General features: G+C 37.5%; 1 protein-coding gene across 5 annotated transcripts in view; it reads left to right on the top strand.

The window, feature by feature from the left end:
* Window positions 1-21,147, top strand: part of LOC149588633 (ELAV-like protein 3) — a 269,510-nt gene that overhangs the window by 160,848 nt on the left and 87,515 nt on the right. For all 5 annotated transcript variants that reach the window (XM_089862552.1, XM_089862551.1, XM_089862550.1 and 2 more), the window contains exon 6: window positions 12,845-12,943. The gene's annotated coding sequence lies outside the window, so the exon portion shown is untranslated. The remainder of the gene's footprint in view (window positions 1-12,844; window positions 12,944-21,147) is intronic.

Here is a 21,147-nt window from a genome sequence, read left to right as displayed (position 1 = left end):
GAATAACTACTTAACTTGAAAGATCCGTATAGTATAGAAGGAGAGGAAGAAGAAAAAAAAACATAGCATAATATCAATTTTCTATTTTAATTTCCTGTTTCTCGCGTCAAAAACCATACTGGTTAGTGGTAAAACCCCTACTTTAAGACCAACTCACACCCAAAAGTGACTGAGAGTGTAAAAAAAATTAATAAAAAAAAAATCCGTTACCACCCTGTTGGGATTAGAAAAAGCTCTCGTATTTTTCGACAGCGAACCGAAGTAACCTTACACCGTTGTTAAACTCGGGGTAGACTATCATCTGTCCTTTTCCCAAATCTCGAGTGACAATTACCTACCATATATATATATAACTTTCAATCTTAGAAAGGGTGGGAAAATGTACGTATTTGAGTGCCCTCTGATTGAATTTAGGTATACGTTTTGAGAAAAGGAAGTTGGAGTTTAGGCGAGACTGGCAGTTAAAATTTCCCCTCCCTTTTTTTGGGGCCTTCTCTATCCTCCCTGTTTGATTCCTAGCTCTTGGAGAGAGAGAGAGACTCGTGGCTGTCCGAGCTTTTAATCACGGCCTCAGGTTGCAAACTCGAGGGACAAGGATTTTGAGGAAGGAAGAGGAGAGAGAGAGAGAGGAAAAAAAGTACCCTCTCTAGATAGTGTGAGAGGGAGGGAGACGGATGGGAGAATGTTTCTGTAGGGACTAACTCATGGAAAAAATTCTGATTGAGTGTATATTGTCAGAGACCATCCCTCTAGTCGTACCCCCAAGGAAAATGCGTCTGGCTACATGGCAACTAAGCGCTCCCTCCGATTTATATTTTTTTCTCTCTCTCCTATATTCCTGACCCCTCAAATCAACTAGCAACACCCTTCTTCCTTTTCCGGGTAAGTAAGGACACACACACACGTCCACGGGGTCATTTTAGACAAAGGTCACGTTCCCATAATAAAGAGAAACCATTTAATTTTTCAATTTAAAGATCTATAAGACTGAGGTAGAATTTCGGATAGGCGTGTATTTTAAAATTGTCGTTTTGTTCTATGATGGAATGGCCCACTCCTAGAAGTTTAGTCACACCTATTTAATTAGTGTTAATGTTTAGCGGTTTTTAGTGCGAATGGGATCTAAGATAAAGCGGGGATTCTTGATGTGTGTGTGTACGCTAGCGCTAGAAGGATTTTTTTACTTCAACCTGTCAATCTACTGTGACGTTTTAATGGCATTTTTTTGCTCTCTCTCCCAGTATTCCGAGTGGGGAGAAAATTTCGCGTGTTGGTAAACGCACTCCGTTCAGGCGCAGCCTTCTTTCTTAATCAACTGATCCGAGCGCAATTATTAGCCTCTACCACTTCCAACCCCCCTACCGTCTGGAAGTCCCAAATCCCAATTTCGATTAGAGTAAAAAAACCTGTTAAACTTTAACGAAACTTTTTATTTTAAGAACTTGATTTCTAAAAGAGTTTATTTTCATTTTGTTCGAGAAATGTTTCGTCGTCTGTTAGCTGGAGGGCGACACGGTACGCGCTGCTCTATCTCTTTGCCTGCAGACAAAATCGCAGTGAAACGCAATTTCCAGGGGGTTTTCACTCTGTAATCCATGGAGAAATACAGTTTCTATTTATATCTAGGCCTAGCCTTTGAAATAATAATTAGGCTTAAGGGAATATTTTTTATACTAAGTCTCGTGACATTCATTATATTAACTTGATAATTTTAAAGATTATTTAAGCATTTTCCTTCTCCTCGAGCGATAAATATTGTTAGATAATAAGCACTCTCGTTTCTTTAAACCATACTTCTATGGGAGAGAGAAATATTGGGTTTTAAATATTAAAAACATTTCGGTTACAATTCTTTTTTTTCTTTCAATACCATATAGGCTTGTTAATCGAAACATTGGTTGGCACGCGTTGTCCAGTTATTGGCCTTTCATATTTTCCCAGCCTTTGTTTTGATATTGTCGATTTTATTTAACAAAAGTATAAGTTGTTGTCCTTTTCTCTCATACTTATCAATAAACAATATGTGACCATTGACCAGTCGTGCGAAATTAATCTTAATAATATCCCATCGTTAGAATTTAAAAAAAATATATACATATATTATTATTCGCTATACGTGAAATAATTTTATTCTTAAAAGTTAAACTTTTGAAAAACTTTTAATTAAAAAAAAAGAAGTAACTATATAGCAGGGAGGAAAATTTCAAGACTTTTTTTCTGTCTAAACAGGGTCGTGTCAGGAATTTTCTTATTTTTTATTACTTGACTCTTGATATACGAGCAATGAGGAGAGAGAGAGAGAGAGAGAGAGAGAGAGAGAGAGAGAGAGAGAGAGAGAGAGAGAGAGAGAGAGGAGACCCTAAGGAGCGAGACTTAGCGAAGGAAGAAAAAAATTCTTGCAGATAGAAAGACGGAAATATTTGCCTTTTTCGCAGCTTCTTCTAGCTTGGCTTCTAACTCTCTTTTTTTCTCTGACACTCTTCCGCAATTGCTGTTGACAAGTGTCGACCGATTTGTAAAAGTAGCGTCGCGAAATTGCATTTTATACCCTGGGTTATTCAGTTTTATCTCGTTTAAGACTAGGAGGATGAGGCCTTTGGGCATTTTGCCTAGAACTACGTACAACGTACTACGTACAATATTGTATACTATACCATTTCGAATCTATATAAAGTGAAAGAAGGCCTTGCCTCGCTTTTATTTAGGTCTAAACGAGATGAGAATTCCGGGAGCGTAATTCTCCTTGATAATTAGGCGTATGTGTATGCCTTTTTATTTTAATCAAATATACTCTTAAGCCTAACCGTGTGTAGACAAGCAATTAGGAATGTCTGCGCAGTGTCTACCCAGTTTTATTTTGTTTACGTATCTTCTAAATTTGTTTTATACTGATATTTCTTCCAGTCTTGTCTATATTAATTTCAAACGTTTCAATCTTAAACCCCAATATCAAACTTATATATCAATTTTAGAAGAAATATCTTATAAGCAATTTTACCACGACTATTGTAATTACGAACTTAAACGCTGCGTTACTGACGTAAAACCAAAACTAATACCGAAAGCCTAAAGAAGAAGAAGGAAAAAAACCTTCTTGGAAACAGAAAGTAATTTTTTTTACTCAGGAAAAAAATTCTTATCCATACTAATATTAAATTAAGAGAATTTCTTTTAGCTCTCGAGCTGCCAAATTCTATTTAAAATAAATGAGGTATAATTAATCTAGGCACTTTTCTTATTGCATCCCTTTTATACGTATATTTTTAATCAGGTTAAATTATCGAATGTTCTTCTTTTTTTAATTGTAACAATTTTTATTAACAATAATTTATTTATTTTTTATTACGAAGTTTTAGTTTTGCAATAACTAAATGACGCAGTGGCAAAGGTTCATTTTGTCCTCTATGTAGACTTAACGTGAGATGTTTTCATTAAGAGGCGCGAAATTCTATAACGCCCAAGAAAAAATTAAGTTAAATACCGGTTCAGTCGGAAAATAATTATTTTCTTTCGAGCTAAGGTGTTGATTATCACTCCGACGTAGCTTCGGCTCTAATACCGTTTCAAAGTGGTACCGAGGTTTCTTATTTTAGACGTGGTTTTCTTAATATTGTTGAAACACGGGGTAGTGCAAACGAATATCTAATGAGATTCAAAGGAAACCACGACCGGCCCGGCCCTTCAACGTTTATAGTTATTTCTCTCTCTCTCTCTCTTAGGAACATAATGAAATTAACGCCCCCTTAACACACGTTCGCGGTTTATTTTAACGTATTTAGGTCGCTTTTTATATACTTTATTCATTTGGGGATCTATTATTACGTTTAGGTCTAAACCTTTCAAAAAATGCGCCTTCTTTATTCCAGAAAATGGGGAAGATTCTCCTTTCCTTTTTATTTAAAAAATAAAAGCAAGGAGTATAGAAGAAACCTTAAAATAAGGATTATTAAACATGGAGTGGAAACACAATGCCATAAAATAATACCGCATAGATAAGATTGAATGGCCTGCAAAGTATTGATTCTTTCTCGACTCGAAATTTGTCGAAATTCCCTCGTTAAACGGAAATTATACCATCGTAATAAGTACATGCACTAAGGCTATCTTTCAACTTCCTTTTTAAAGCCTCTTATCCTTGGAAAAGACTTTCCGAACATTTTAACTATCTAGGTTCCTAGTTCCGCCTACTTCTCCTTGGGAGAACTTGAGAAAAGTATGACGAACTTTCTTCTTATTCTATCTAGTTGACCAAAACACCAAACTCTATCTTTTTATGACGTGAAATACGTGTGAAACTCAACCCGAAAAAATAAAAAAAACTGTATTAAAATAGAGCAGTGCTAGAAAACCGAAATAAAATTTCTCGGATACACTTAGAGCATGCAGACCGTTCACTATTCTAGCTTGGTTATGATAAAAAGCAAGGAATGGGTATACTTTATTTCCTCCTTCTCCGGCTTTCCTTCAATTACTCTTAACAGCGTGAATGAACGCTGTACATACACTTTCCCAAGTTGTAAAAACTTCTCATATTCCTTCACAATTATTTCTTTTACGTTTCAAATTCAAACACGAGATAAAACTGCACGGAGAGGTGGTGGTGGGTAGGATACTCGCAATTTATATAGTAAAATTCGGCAAACATTTATTCTCATTGAAAAACCCCTTTTTTGCATCCAAATGGAAATAAATTGTAGGCCCTAGAACTCGTTATTAAATTGTTAAAAAGTTTCGCGAAAAGTATCCTACCCCACGAACGTGCCATTTTCGTATATATAAGTTCTTCTTTTTTAATTTAGTTGATGAAAAACGCTCGAGGACTTCTTTCAGTTAGAGAAGGCGAGTAGAGTAGAGGATAAGAAACGTTACTTTCCAATTGGATAGGGATTCGCTTTATCTGGGTGGACGGGTTGTATGGCGAGTTTTGTTTTTACCATGGCGCTCTTGGTAGTCTCCAAATCGTCGTTTATTTCGTTTCCACTTAGCCAAGTAGCGTTCCGAACTCCTTCTCCTTTTCCACTCTGCCTTCTTAACGAGATACTCAAAATCTATCTTTATAGAAAAATATGACGTACACTCTTTCTTCTCTCCATGTTGGTAGAAAAAAAAGCTAGGCTAAATATTGAAAATTGTATTTCAAATTTCAGGGTTCATACAAACCTGGAAAAATCAGGGAAATAAATAGTTGACAAAAACCTCGGGGGGGGGGAATTTCGAATTTTTAGTAAAATTCAGGGAAATTTGCGTCAAAAAATTGCCGAGTAATTAATCAAAACATTCACAAACATACCCCCCCTCCATAGGATTAACATTACACTAACTTTGGAGGCTCATAACTCTGGTTATATTAGAGATACGGGGATGTCCTTTTGAGTATGTTATAGTCCTATTTATCCCCCTCCTTCGTTAACATTTGCTCCATAGGATACTCCATATAGGGGAGAAAAACCTGCATGAAAATTCAGGGAAGTATATGGGGAAAAACCTGGAAAGAAATCTCAGGGAAATTTGTTTTCCAAAAGTTGTATGAACCCTGGTACACTCTTTCCTCTCTCCATGGTATAGAAAAAGATACTCTAAATATTGATGAAAATTGTATTTCAAATTTATAAGCTCCATGGAAAATTTACCAATTAACTTTTTTGTTTTTTGGTTTCTTAAGAACCTTTCATTTTCAATATTAACGCCAGGTTATTATATAATGGTAATGTATTCCAATACGCCTAAACCGTAATTTTCAAAATAGTTTCAAAAGGGGTGAAAGAAATTTCAAAAAAAAAAAGAAAGAAAAAACTTCTTGACGTCGGTAATAAACTACGTAGTTATTAAAGCAACTTTTTAAAATTCCATCTTCTTCTCCTCGTTGGTCCCGTCCCCACTGCCCAGCGTCTTTCTCGGGGTGGTAAACTGCACGGGCCTATGGTTTTCGGTTAATTTTACGCGTAAGCTACGACCTTCGTTCGTTCATCCCCTTTTTTTAAAAAGTAGTTTTAGGGAGACCGAGGCTTAACTTTAGCGGGGTCTTAGGCAAGGAAAAAAGATTAGGCCTACCACGCACCACTCATCATAGCTAGCTTGGTGGAATTTTTACCCCTTTCTCATATATATACTTTTAAAAAGAGGAGAGAAAAAAATTATAGGAGAAAATAAAAAAAAACCGGAGATTAAAAAGTCGTTAGCTACTCTTTTGATCGGATAAAATATTCTTCACGTGCACCCCCTTCCTTCCCCCATTTCGTCCCCCCCCTTCTCAACCCGGGTAGCAAACTCAACCATATTTTTACGCTACAGTGTACGAAAGTTAAAGGGAAGTTGAAACTCGAAATGTTTTTTAATCGATAAAGTCCGAGCTTATGTTGGCTCGAGAATCCATAATATTATTGTTACCTCAAAAAAGTAAATAGGGTAATAAACATAAAGTAAATATATGGGGCTCTGTTATCCCCCCTCCCCTCAACAAAACCTGCGTATTTACATTAAAGTTTTGTTATACGGAGGCGAATTTTAAATTTTCTACCGTTGTTCTCGGATCAACCGTTAATAGACTTTAGTGCGTGGAATAGTTTCTATTCATTTGAAATTTTACTCTTCACTACCTTTACTTTTATTAACGTATTTAACACGAACGCGAATTTCTTTTGTATACGACTTGAATCATTGAATGAAATTTACCTTATTATCATTACCGCTAATTTTCTCAATATTTACCTTTCACTTCATTCAAAGATTTCACGCGAATAAACGCAAGAAGAAAAAATTTCAAGAAGTTGGGTGGAGAGATGGAGTGTGGGGTTTGGAATCTTCAAATACATTATCATTCATTTTCATTAGAAAGAAAAGAAATCCGTGGGAGGAAGACCTCTCCTTCTCTCCCCCCCCCTCTCTCTCGAAATTTCTCCCAAAACGAAACGAACCACACAGCGATTCAAAGCACAACTTTTCTATACCCTCCTTAGCTTCTCTTTCTTTTTTTTTTTCAAATATATTGATTCTCTCTCGTTCTCTCTTGAAGTATAAAATCTTCCCTCTGCCACCGCAGTAAGTTTTCATCGTAAGTAAAATCATTTGGGTTAAGTTCACAGATCTCTACATGGTATAGCAACCCGGATGGAAGATCTATTTCGAAACTCTAGAGAATGCGCAGCTGATACGTTATTTTACTTTGAAACTTCAATCGGAATTATTTTACTTATGGTATTGAGAGTGAGGCCACGATTGTATATATCTTCATGGATTTCTTGCCAAACTGGTATTGACTTCCCGTTACCCGTTTTTCGTCCTCGACTCCGAGACTATAGCTCCTGACATTTCTCTCTCTCCCTCTCTCTCTCTCTCTCTCTCTCTCAGCTCCTCCCACAAACCGGACACAAAAATATTTATTTTCACTTACAGACAAAAGTCGTTACGGAGCTTTTAAAAGGAAAGAACCATTCGTTGGTTGCAGCACCACCACCGGATATGGATAGCTGGTCCCTTTTAGAGACAGAGCCTAAAATTCCATTCCAGATCCTAATGCGCCCCAAGCTTTTAACTTATATTATTATATCATGATGGAACTAGTCTTATTGCGCATTAACATAATTTGGTTACTCGTTTTAGGATAGAAAATATTGCCCTTAAGGTTTCTGAGGGAAAGCTGGCTTAAAGGGGAAAACACGCAAGGTTATTTTCCATAGCCCCTGTATAACGATTTCACCGCGACGCACTTATTTTCATACCCAACTCGCTCGGGGAATTAATTCCGTCTCCAAAATTTTATTAATTCAAAAATAATTCCAAATTAAAGTTTTACGAATTGAATTATTAATTAATTTTAATTAGGAGTGTATAGCGAAAGGAATATCATTTTAAAAATGATACGACGACGCGGCTGAATATTTACTCGACGGTGGTTCTTTCATCCGTAAAATTTTAACCCGTCATCAGCAACGTGGTCTGGATGGCAAACAAACTCTAGACTTGAATTTTATTCCAATAATGAAGAGACCTTTGGGGAAAAAGGATATTTGAATGTTAAAATAACAAACTCCTTTCGAGCCTTACACTCGTTACTCGAAATAAATCGAACGCGGAGACATTCTGATGCATGCCAGACATTTTCAGACGCACTTTAACGCGATGTCGAGCCAAAACTTAATAAATATTCAAAAATTCCCAAGCGAAGTAACTTTTATTCCAATGTTGTTTTTTTTTTAAACAAAACTGTACTCAACTTTTAGCTCGACATCTAGTACTCGCGTCTCAAGCTCGGACCTCGAACCATTAACATTCAAACTATACTTTTCGACAAGGTCTAGCTAATGCGTTATTTTGTTCTCCAGTTCTACAGTATAAGTTGGAAAAATACCAAAAAGCAAATCTTTTGCTTTTAAGCGGCTTTCTTCCGATTCCACTAGAACCAAAAGGAAAGTAGGCTTAAGGTTTTATAGATGAAGAGAGATGCGGGCGGGTATTGTCGAAAAATAAAATCAATATAATCGCCTAATATACCTAAAGTTATAGGCAAACTCCAAGCGTGAATTTATATATTTATTATGTTTGTATTGAACTACGAGCTAGCCAGTGTCCCAATTAGACGTATAGATTCGTTTAAAAGAAAGATAATTCGATATTCTTGGGATATTTTAGTAGATTCATGATCCGCTATCGTAGGATGAAAAAATAAAGAAAAAACTTTCAATATCTTGTAAGTCTATAAGTCCATGAGCGAAGAAAAATGGAGCGAAATAGGTCTCTTTTTTCTTGAAATAGCTTTCTGGCGATAAGGAGGGTTTCGCCGCGTACCAAAAATAAAAATATACGAGATAAAAATGTCCCGTATTTAATCACAATTTTTTTATCAAAAAATTCTAACTTCTTACATCGTAAATAGAATATTCCGTGAAGGAATATTATTATTTCGAAACTCAAGGTCTTTTTCTGGCTCCATTTCTTAAAGTTTTATCCATCGAGATTGAAGTAATATAATATATGCCTAAAAATTACCCTTTCTCTTCCCTATCTCGTCACCTAATTCTTTATTACTTTAATCTTGGTGAACGGATCGTCTTTAGGCGCGGTCGTTTCTAGCTTGGTTGGGTTTTTTACACACACGCTATTTTTTATCCAACTTATTACCGGGGGGGGGGGCTCTATTACGTCATCAATTCCATTCTGAATTTACAGCGTCTGAAATTGTAACTTTGAGGGGAATTCCGGCGTTAATTCAAATACGGTGCCTTATACTTTAACAGTGGTCGGAATTCACTTTGAAATTTAAATACCGTACATATAGGGATAGAATGCAGCGTGTGTCGCGGGTTCTTTTGTGAAAAATCCGGTCATAGATATTTTAAAAATATAATTTAACGAAGTCTTATAGTAAAAAGACCTCCTTGGCAATAATATGACATGTTGGAGCTAAGGATGATGAGAGGATGATGGGCGCGCTAACTGTGGCACAGCTCAGGTCGGATGAGACTCGAAAAATGGGGGAGAAATAGTCGGACTCAATGGTAATTGGCTAAGAAGGCCTACAGATGAACCAATTACAATAGAGTCCGACTATTCTTCCCCCAATTTTTGGAGTCCCACCCGACCTGAGCTGTGCCACAGCTAGGTTAGCGCGCCGATTTCTCTCAAATTACTTATCCCCTCTCAATCATCCTTGGTGAAGCTAGGTTCCTTTTGATCTCCAAAAAGAGCTTTAATTCGTAGTTAATAGTTTTGATATCTATGTCGGAAAACCAAAAGGCGGTGGGTGGGGGGGGGAATACACGAAAGAAGGACTTACAGAGTTGAAGCTTAGAGCAGCGTATAATGTGGTTTTTAATGGGTAACAGCTATCCTCTTTTTTTCCCTCAACCGAGGAGGCTACGCTTTCACAAAAGGAAGAGTCGCATATACGTCATATATATATCCCAGGGACCTTCCTAGGCCTTCTTCCTCTACAGGCCCATATAGCTCCTCCACCTTTTCCCGCCAAATTTTTTTTTAGTATGCCAGTGGCGTTATCAGTGCCGAGTTACAATTGATGAACTTTTCGACGATCGTTACTATACGACAATGGCACCCCGAGAACGGAAATTGGAATCAGTCGGACGAAACGCCTTATTCGCTACGCGCTATTCCCTCCTCCTCCCCATCCTCCTACACCTTCTTCTTGCCTCGTCCGCCCTTCAATGCCTTGACTCCAAGGAGGTAAAAAAAGTGGAGTAAAATCAATCTGAATCCTGGTTTCCTCGCCTCGCCTCGCCTTGGCCTGCCCTTATCGCTTGGCCACCGAAATAGGCCTTTTTCTTCGTCGAATTTTAACAGATTTTGCTTGGAGCGTGGCTAGGTTAACTTCCACTCCAGTGTAGGACATTGTAGAAAAAATACCGGACATTCTTGCGGTAGCGCATTATTTTACAAGTACTTCAGGATCTATAAGTACGAGTAGGCCAAAATGGGTGTCTAATTCGCAATTGACGTAAACTTATTGTTGTCCTTTAACTGCATGCCATGGCATCACACGAACGAACGAGGGATGAGTTTAAGGTATTTTCTAGGCAGGTATAGGTCTATTTCTTTCTCTAGAGCTATCTATAATGTTATTACAGAGACGAGACCCTGCAGTAGTGGACAGTCTAGACTTATTCCCTTAAGCAATCATTCGTCTAGGCCTCGAGGGTATCATTTGTTAGCGCATGAAATAGTATATTTATAGATGTACATGGTCTATGTGTAACTATTCAAATGGTCTTAGTCAACCTTTTTTTGCCTGATTGAGTCTAGGGGGTGGGAACGACGACGAGTCTCTAAGGAGGAAATAAAGAGAAAGAGGAGGGGGTAGTACTCCGACCTCCTAGCTCTTTCCCGAGACCAATTTAGTCCGAATCATTTGCGATTATATATAGATACGAGAGCGAAATTAATTACCACGCTCTCTCTCTGGTTTTTTAGGGACACAGAACCTTTTTCCTATTTGGGATAGAATCGTACAACCCTGTAGCCACTAATATATCGCTTCTGTATTTTGGGCAGACAGATATGAGTCGAAGTAATAAATGAAATAGACTTCCTTTCTTTCTGTCCCAGTACCTCCCTTTTTCTACTGCGCAGCACCCGTTTGGGTAGAAAGGGGTAAAAATAATTGCTTCTTGATCTAAAGCGCGTGCCACCATTTAATTTCTGACTCTCAGCACGGAGATAATAATAGACGGAGGAGTAGATAGATGTAAAAAGAACAGCGGTGATACCTTAACCTTTCAGTTTTTATTTCAATTAAAATCGTGCGGTCCTAAAGGGGACACGCCTCCTCGAGACTTGAAGAAAGAAAAAAATAACATCAATGATACTTGGTAAAGTACTAAGATGGAATTTTTACTCCCCTTTTTGTAATTCTCTATGGAATGAAATAGGTGGGATTTAGCTAGGAATGGTCGTTCGTAAGGAACCAAGGGGTTAAATCGGGGGGGGGGGGACCTACCTACGCTATATGGGTTTTTAATAATAGGGTTTTTGGTAGGTTTATATCTTCCTTTTATTTCAAACTACCTCTCTCCTTTTAAATAAATTATGTTCTGGAAATTTATTATTTTTAAAATGTTATTCTTTTCCTTTATACCTTAATTCGTGTTATTAATGAAAGATTTAAAGTAATTTCCAAGCGCTTACTCTATACCACTTTTAACAAGATGGTCAAGCTCATATTAAAACGCGTTCTCTGCCAAATGACATAAACTTAATTTTCTGCCGTAAGAATGCAATCTTATTGATTATTTTCATCTACATTGCCAACTTTTTCTCATTTCTACATACGTACTCGTAAGTGTATAGTTCCAGTGACAAAAATAGGTCGAACATACCGATATAATTGTCTTTGGCACGTTTGGTTTTTCCGTAGATGTTTCAGCCTCGTAAATGGTATATTTTATTGTTTTTTAGCGGGATATTTTCTGATGTACTTTTCAATATTAAGAAATTAATTAAAATTAATTTCCTTCCTGGAAAAATAGAGCTAATTTATGTCAAACTGGGAGTGCAATATTAATTTAAAATATGTTAAAATACACTTCCGGTTCGCTTCCCTCAATAACTAAATTAATATCGCGTGCCTTCACTTAAAGACCTTGACCAATCAGTTACCGCCCTAATTTAAAATTCAAATTTAACTAAGCCTAATTTGTAACTTTTAAAAAATGAAAAGGTCACGCGCATGTAGGGTGTATTATAAATTACGAACTCATCACTCGTTCAACCTTAATTTTGAAATGAACCTTTCATACATTTTGAAAGAAGGATGGTTTTTATTTAATTTATTTCTCTTTTCGAAATTTTAAAAACTACGTATTTAAAAATAGACATGAAAGGTTTCTTTTCTTAAAAGAAATCACCATATTAAATATTTAGTCTTCAATTAAGTCTTAAGATTATTTTTTAACCCTTTCCAAGGCTCGCGTACATACATTAAATTGAAACTTTCTCTCTCTCTTTTAAATATTTATCTTTCGAATCTTAATTTGGCATAGCCTTTGTAATTAAAGTATCAAATTCTATGAATACGGCGCGACTCTTTAGAAATCACATCATGAAATATGTATGAAAAGCTTTCTCTAAAACTCTTAACCCCGTCTCGCTTTTAACACCCACATTATTATTCCAATTCCTGCTGGTAGTATAAAAATAGTATTCCCATTTCCTTTTCGACTTCCATTTTCTGTAATATTTAATCGGCATTGTTCACCAAGAATACGTTAATTAAGGGGAACCCTCTCTTAATAAATTTGTCTCTCTATACATATACAGTTTGTACGCGTTAACATTTGCGAGTCGAACATAGTTCTTGAAAAATTGAAATCCAACTCTCTTTGTCATTCTATAGGGGATGTATGGACGTATTGGAAATGTTGGCACAACCTGGAGGGGTTGAAATCTTAATCACGGAGAAGCTAGCTGTGCACAGACCGACGGTAATACCAAGGTAATGTTAAATCTATTATGCTAGTTTCTTTTGTTCTCCATTGTCGTCGTCATTAAGACATTCGCTGTCTTTCCTCCATGGTCGTTTCCTTCCTCCCCTATCCGACCGATCTTTGGTTACTTAGAAGATGGAGGAAAAGGTAATCTTCTCTTTGCTAAAGAGTAAAGACTCGTTCGTACTAAAGTCAAAATTATCGGGATGGGTTTCTAAGGACTAGCTGTTAGTTTCAACTTAGGCCTAACTTAACTCCGTTCGAATGGGGCTTAGAATTGGTACTAGTCGATGAGTATATAGCCAAAACATCTCGACGTACTTTGCCGCTATCTGAATCCCAAAACAACTCGATGAGAATGCGAGAACTAAACTGGAACAAAAGACTGGCGGCAAGATGGGTAGGGTAGGGTTCGGGGTTACGGGGTTCCTGCGGAGGCCGAGGTATAGTTATACTGTTCTGCCCGTCGCGAATGCGTAAATCCCAGAAAACCCGGGCATGCAGAGACGTCATTCTGATCTCCAGAGAGCGTTCGATTTGCCGGAGCCATCGTTGATTCTATCCAGCTCCGCTCTGGCATTTTGTTTCGCGAGACGTTCTGGTGGCCTTAATCGCTAGAAACCCCTTTGCTATATAGAAAACCTTATACACCCTGCACCAAATGGAAATCATCATGGCGCTATCGTTGCCATCGTGGTTTGTTAGACAATGTCCTGGAGGAGGAATTTTATTCCGTACGTAGCCACCACCGCCGTTTACGGACCACGTACTCCCGTAGGGGTAGGGTTATCTTGTCTATACCCATCTATCTCCATATACTCTGAAGGGATATAGTTCTTCTTCTCTCCATTCCTTAATATAAAGTATATATATATCTATCAACGGTAAAAGAGACTGCTAAGGTGAAAAGGGTCAAGCCCCGTCACAGTTTGTCATTGATGGATGAGTGACCGCTCCACTGTCCGTATAACCCTTGTACCCTTAACCGTTCCCCTGACCGTCCGAACTCACTCCATTCTCGACCCTTAATCTCGTTCAACTTATTTGAATTAATGCTTTACGAAGCGCGGGCGCTGTTTTAAGGACTAGGCTTACTTACCATTTACGATCTTCTCTATTCATTGACTGTCTTAAAGAACTTAGTTGAACGAACAACAATAAAGAGGGAAAAAAACCTTGAGAGGGTGAAGTTCTCTACGGTGGGTGATTCAGTGATCAAGGGTAGCTGCTTTGGATAAAAAAGAGGACCCACGCGGTAGTCCAAAGCGCCACTGTTTTTACGCGTCTTGGGTAAGGTTTCCCCTTTGCTCCCAGAATCCCAGCCATAGTCAACACAACACTTTTTAACACCGTGTTTTACGTTAAGGGATATTTTATATCCAGTCTTCTTGTCAATTCCTCCGTTTTACTTGTCCAAATACAAATTTTTAGAGGGTTTTGAAACTTTATTGAACTTTAACCTCTTTACTCGTATACTAGTAGCGTTTGGCTTAATTAAGAAGTATAGGAAATTTCTTTGACCATGCATTTTTACGATTAACAGGATCTCGTTTGGCATTATTAGTGGTCATTCATTGGTCAAGCCTCTTAAGCAAATATAATGATGGCTTTTATGGTCATTGGTGGCGTTTGATTAAACCTCCTGCGGTTGCCACATAATTACAGGAAGAACCGAATTTTGTTGGTCACCATATCATAAATCTTTTCCTAGATTTTTTTCTCGCGCACGTCGTCATCGTGGTACTGGCGGTTTTTTTTCGTTATCCAGGCGAAAAACTGGGTTTTTTTCCCTATAAACATTGAAATAATTGTGACAATTACTTCGTGGTTTTATCCCTAAACCCCTAGTCGCGGCGGGAAGCCGTCATCGGAAATTATTTTTACATAATTTTTCATTTTGCGGTTATTCTTTTAGTTTTACTTTTTTTTTGGTATATTTTTTGTGCTCACCCTTTCGTGGCAGCGTAGGCCTTTTCCCGCCTTAATATATATATTTTAAACTTAAGTTACTTGTCCCTATTCGTACGAATACCCAATGATGACGAAAAGGGTATATTTAGAGTCGAGTAAAACGCGTTAGACCAATTTTTTTTCTCCCGAACTATTATTTACATAACTCAAAATCTCGGCGGGAAATCTAACCACCAACGCGTTGGTGTTTTGAGCTAAGATTGGAACGAGGAAAAGGCTTAGGAACAATTTTTTTCCAAGCTAACTTGAATTACGACGTTCCCCGCTTATCTTTCGGTCAATTCTAGCGATGAAAAATGGTGTCGAAAGCTATAGGGGGTTGGCGCACGCGTGGCCTCGTATATCAAAGTGTAGGAAATCACGCTGCCTATCGTGACCACCGTGATTTCCGACCAATGTTATTTTATATATATAAGAAAACGAATAGAAGGGGAGCGCTTAGTACTTTTTTTTTTTCTTCTCTTTGTTCTCTTTTTTCTTTCAAAGTCAGTCCAGCTTACAAAGTTGAATAGTATTACAACCAAATTTGCCCTTGTTCTAATTGTTACCTTCCCCACTTTTCTTTCAATTCGGGTTTCCTTAGTGGACGGGTAATAGGTATTTCCCATTTTTCCTCTTCCTTGAACTCGGGGGATTTTTTTCCTAAAGGAATTACCCAGGTACCAAAACTCTCATTAAGACTTTTTGCCTTTTATTCCCATTCTTTTTCTTCTTCGTCGTCGTCGTTTTCGTACCTTAGCTGGATCGTGACTATATTCTAATATATATTCTCAAGTCGAAAGGGTTGAATTATTTCTATGGTCAAAAATTATCGCTTTCAATTTTTTATTTCTGATTTATTTTTTGTGGTCCCTTACCTTTAACTCTTTGGAACGGAACAGGGCGATTATAATTTAAGCTCGCGTGTTCTTCAGTTGCTTCGCGCCTTTTAGTATTAAACTTAAAGTAGTTTTAAGGGTCTTGATACGAGAATTAGCATTTATAAGATTCAAATTAAGTATATTGTAAGGAAACTACGAATATTAAATCAATCTACTAAGTTAATTGAAGTTTAGATTATACTATTAGGAATAACTTATACCAAAATCGACGGTGTATTAATTATTTAGTGGGTTTAATAGCTGTAATATTAACAGGACAAATTAAATACTTAATTATATTTCAAAATACTAGTATATTATCGCTTTGTAACAGAAAATGTATCATGCTCCCCATGGTGCACCATTTTCCACAACGTGAGATTCCCTTTTTCATCCCATATAGATTCTTTTCTCTTGCCATAGCTCATATCCGTATCTCCGCTAGCTTTTATTTAAAGTTTGAAATTCCCTTGCTTAGTTTTTTTCTTCTTCTCTCCTCTGACAATCCTCTAGCTCTCCATCCTCCTCCCAGTCGATTTCTCGGCATCTTTCCATCTATTCTCTCGTATATAATAGTAAAAAGTTATCGTATAAAAAATGTTTCTGGCGTATACCTTATTTCTTTTTTCTTCCCTAGCCTTCTCTCCTCTCTCTCTCTCTCTCCATCTTCCCAGCATGCAATGTGTGTGTGTGTATATATCAGGGAGGAAGAATTTTGATCTCGTTTCGATAGACCGAAAGATAGACCTCCATTTCCTCCTATAAACCAAACCCCTGCAAAAATTCATATACTATATTCTAAAAATAAAAAAATAAAATAAGAATGTAAGAATAAGAAACGTTGGTATGCGAGGTGGCGACCCATCCTGGGCTTCTATGTTTAAGCAACAATAAAGAGTGTCTCTCTTTACCGATAAGCTGAAGTTAATTATTCGAAGTAATATAAAACTATGCTTATTTTCTAGATCCTCTCTAGCATATGCAACGTATTTGTTATCTAATTTAAATTGAGGATAATTTTGGCTATTACATAATCAAATCTAGGGTTATTATCGGGCGAATTTCGGGAGTTGTACATACAAGTGTAATATTTACTTCCGGTAATGGACCTTTTAAACAAGGGGGCGAGTGATAGTTGGTGCTGGATAATATTCCGCAAAAGTAGCAGCACCATACCCGCAAAAGTAGCAGCACCATACCCGCAAAATCATTTCCATTTCTATGGCTTTTATCTATTTGTACGCGGCTAACTTTCGTATATCTCTTTTTTGCTGGCTCTCTTTTTCTCCGGGCATCCCATCCTGGTAGAGCTGAGAGAGAGCGAGGGAGAGAGAGAACTAGGGGATTCTCCCGGGCTTCTTTTTAGAGTCCGATTCAGGGTTGGGGGGAAAGGGGGTTTGGAATGGATCAGACGAAATAGGCCTACTCTCGTATAAGAGGATGAGGACTATAAATGGATTTTATCTCGTGAAAAGGAGACCCTCCTTAAAGATAAAGCAACGCTATACCACCAGCACCACCTACCTCCTGTTTCCTACTTCCCTTATCCCTATACATTTTCTAAACTTGCCACTAGCGCCACGCTGAACGACCCCCCGAATTTCCATCTCTTAGGGACCGTTCCTAAAGTATCTCACGCTCTATTTTATTTAAAAACCTCAATGTCAAAAACTAAAACTATTTAGAATAATCACTTAGCGACGAAAACGCTTACCCCTAAATTGTGGTGGGTATTTTACGAACGGTCCCTCGTAGCTAGCTATCTTTTAGAGTATCCCCTCTTTTGCGAGATACACTCTCGATTTTCAATCCTAGAAATATAAAGTACGCGTAAGCTTATATTGTTGGGGTGAATTGCCTATTAGCCCGTCGCTTGTGGTGTATGACTTTTCCCAACCAACCATTTTTCATGTAAGGTAATCAACGCTACTTTTCGATATACAGCGCGAGCTTGACCTATTGAACCCTAGTCTATTATATTTGACCTATAATTTTCGATGATTAGGCTTAGCAACCTAGTATTTCTCGAGCTATTTGAAGCCAATTTAGTCTAGGGCTAAATTTAACAATCTAAATTGGATGCCGTTTTATAAAACGACTAACTTTGATATTAAATAGGAAAAAGGTTCCTTTTCCTTTATCCATTGCAGTGAGGGCTCTCAAGTTTTCTTTTTATTTTAGGGGGAGGGTAGTATATTAGAATACTAACTCCCAGAGGCTCGATAGAAAATAAAATATCTCTTTGTTTTTACACCACCGTGCACCATTTTCTTATCCACCCTTACACAGATAAGAAATTCAAAACGTAAAAAAAGAAAACTTTTAATCTCCCAAGAGAGTACTGTAAAATTTCCAACTATTCTAGCTACAATCGTTTGTTATCTTAATTAAAGACGGGAAAGGCAAAAAATTACGATTTAGCAATGCGAAATCTTACATAAATGTAGGTACTTTTGATTTACGTTTTATGAAAGGTATAAATAATCCAAGTTTCAAATGTTTTTTCAATATTCATTGGATTGTTTTGGTAAATTCTGGTAAAAACCATTGAAGAATTACTGGGAAAGTTTCAACGTGAATTTCTACTTAAATATAATCTGTTAAACACGATTTTAGACATATAAATACCAGATTTACATATAAGCATGAATATGGAAGGGCTTACAGCGTAGTAATTTTAGGTTAGGGGAAATATAGGGAACAATAATCTCGTAATAGGTTACTCCCTCGTCACTTTGCCATGTTCAACCGCTAGGTGGGGCTAACTCTTTTTTTTTCCTTCTACTAATTTCTATCCACTTTCCTATTCCGAATTGACTTAATACTATATAGTAGATTTAAGGGAGTTTACGTCAGTCGTAGCCTTATCCGTATTCAATTTAATTGGGTGAATGAACTACATAACGCAACTGATCGTTCCAGACACGCGATTGAACAAGGGGTTTCAGAATCTCGATAGAAAGCGAACCGGTGTTAAAGGAAAGCTTAATAATGAGATAGAGAAAGGCTGCTGGACAGAACCGGGGGGAGGGGGATGGGGGGCGAAAACTGAATAATAAAATAGAAATGGGGACATTTTCCGGAATATAGATCGACGTCCATTATGGGGGAGCCAATGAAACTAAAGGCTGTAAGATAGAAATAGGCATAATGACGTCATTGAATTAGCTATTTGATTTGAATTATGAAAATTGTCCTCTTCCTTTAAATCTTTATTAAATCAATTCAAAGAATACGGAATAAGTTTGTCCACTAACTTATTCCGAATTAAATTAAAACCAAGATAGATTGAGGTTTTTGACGGTATCCTTCCACCGTATTCAGCCAATCTTCGCGGAGAAACTGTAGTAGTATAGTTAATGTTGGAACAATTTTTATTAAGGTTTGAGTAGGAACATTGGAACTAGAGTGGCCTTTATTTTCCCTGGAGGCCTTGTATACGCAGCTAGGATCGCGGAGCCGCTTTGATGTTTTGATATTCAATAACACGCTTAATTAGAAAGCTGACTTTAAGAGCCTTTCCAACCCTTACCCCCCGTTCCCCATCCTGACCTTCTTAGGTCGCGCGTCTCTTGTCCTCCGCTCTTGAAACGTATTGGAAAGGGCCAGAGCAGCTACTTTCGTGTTTTGGAATTTTCCTTTTCGTATATTTGGCAATCTGCTGCGCAGTTATTCCAGGAAACGAAAGAATGTTTTCCCCAACTTCATACTTTTTTATTTTCATCTTCTTGTTCGCCGACTGTTATTAGCTTTTAAGTCTTCTCGGTGGCATTTTTCTATTCTTGGTAACTAGTAGACTGTACATACATCGACATATTTTTATGAAGATTCGTTGTTAAGGGAACTAATCATTTCCGGCTACAAGTGGAATTCTAGATATTATCGATCTTTTAACTTCCTTATTTTTGGTTATATTTAATCCGAATTAGTTTTACTATATTGTAGATATCAGAATGGTAATCTGGACATTCAGGCGATCCATCCATTTTGGTACACTTACCTTTTACCTGTCTGGAAATACGCCGTATTTATTTATCACGAACTAGCCCCTTTAGAAGTGTTCCACCGTCTAGGAGGGAAAAGCGGTAACCAGGGGTTCAATTTGTTTTATCTCGAAGTTCCGAGTTGAGAAGGTTTTTATTCTTCTTAAAATTTCAAATCATTCATTGAGGTAGCTAAGCCTCAGTGTGAGGGGGCTGTTCTTTTAAATTTAGAGTCGAGGCGCGTGGCCCTAGTTGAAGGTAAACTATTTAACTCATTCCAAATATTTGCGTCGACCGTTATCTCGAAATGGCTTTTTCTCTCTCTAGCTGAACGGAAAATTTCTTTCCTAAGCCTAGGCGTATCTCGTAGTATAACGTGGTATTATATGGAATTGGCTATTTTCCATTTCCCCCCGACCAGTTTTATACTCTTAGTAATATTACCCATCTTCTTTAAAAGCGAGAAAGACACTAGAGAGAGAGAGAGAGGGGTGCAATCCTCCTCTATTTTTTTCTTAGGCTCTAACATTATTCAAATTTTGCATTTAACCCCGCGCCAAGAAACTTATTCAATTTCATCTCGTGTTGGTTCATCCCTCTCCCGTCTTTTTGCCTTTTTAGGGGACTCGTCTTTTTTATTAGTAGAAGTATGTAACTCGAAGTTACCGCGGGTCCCACGTGATATTTCTTCCTTTATACCTATTTGACCCCATTTGTGGGCGCGAATTTGAGCGCGAGAAACTGGAATAGAATTCACGTGGAAAACGTTGCTAAGCCTAAATTGAAACTTAAGCCTAACTCGAGGTTGTTAGGTATATGGTTAACTTCAATTTATGGGTTGCAGCGTTCCATCTATGTACAGTATGTACTTCACTAAGTTGAGGGAGCGCTTCTGGCGTTTATTTAGCACCGTAGAAAAATCTCCCCTGAGACACTTTTTTTTTCTTTTGGATCTTTTTCATCCTTTGTTATAGCTAGGTCTAGCTATAGTTGCTGTAGGAGCTTTTCCTGACTGGGAAATAGTCTTATCCTTGGCAAGTTTTCGGTATAACACTAAAAGAATCTATATTCTTTAACACCCTCTTAGCTCGAATACGCCAGTGATAAAAAACACTAGCTATCTAATAATATATTGATATTATACATAACTCCAGTCTCAAGAATATTTTTTCTATAGCGAAAATACTTTTAATTTGCAAAATTAGTTAGGATGTCACGTATAGTATACGCGAGACCCATAGGAGGAAGATGGTTATATTCCCTTTGAAACGGTTCGTGGGAGTTCACTCTAAGGATTAAACAAAACAGTCTTTTTTTAGAGCCCTCTCTCTCTCTCTCTCTCTCTTGGGTTGAAGTAAAGTTAGTTCCCAGCATCCTCGAGTAGAAGCTCTTGTACAT

The sequence above is a fragment of the Phalangium opilio genome, unplaced genomic scaffold (genome assembly GCF_054372755.1).
Source record: "Phalangium opilio isolate 3A_F unplaced genomic scaffold, DU_Popi_V2 ptg000540l_1, whole genome shotgun sequence".
NCBI lineage: Eukaryota > Metazoa > Arthropoda > Arachnida > Opiliones > Phalangiidae > Phalangium > Phalangium opilio.
This window is presented reverse-complemented; position numbering and strand designations above follow the sequence as displayed.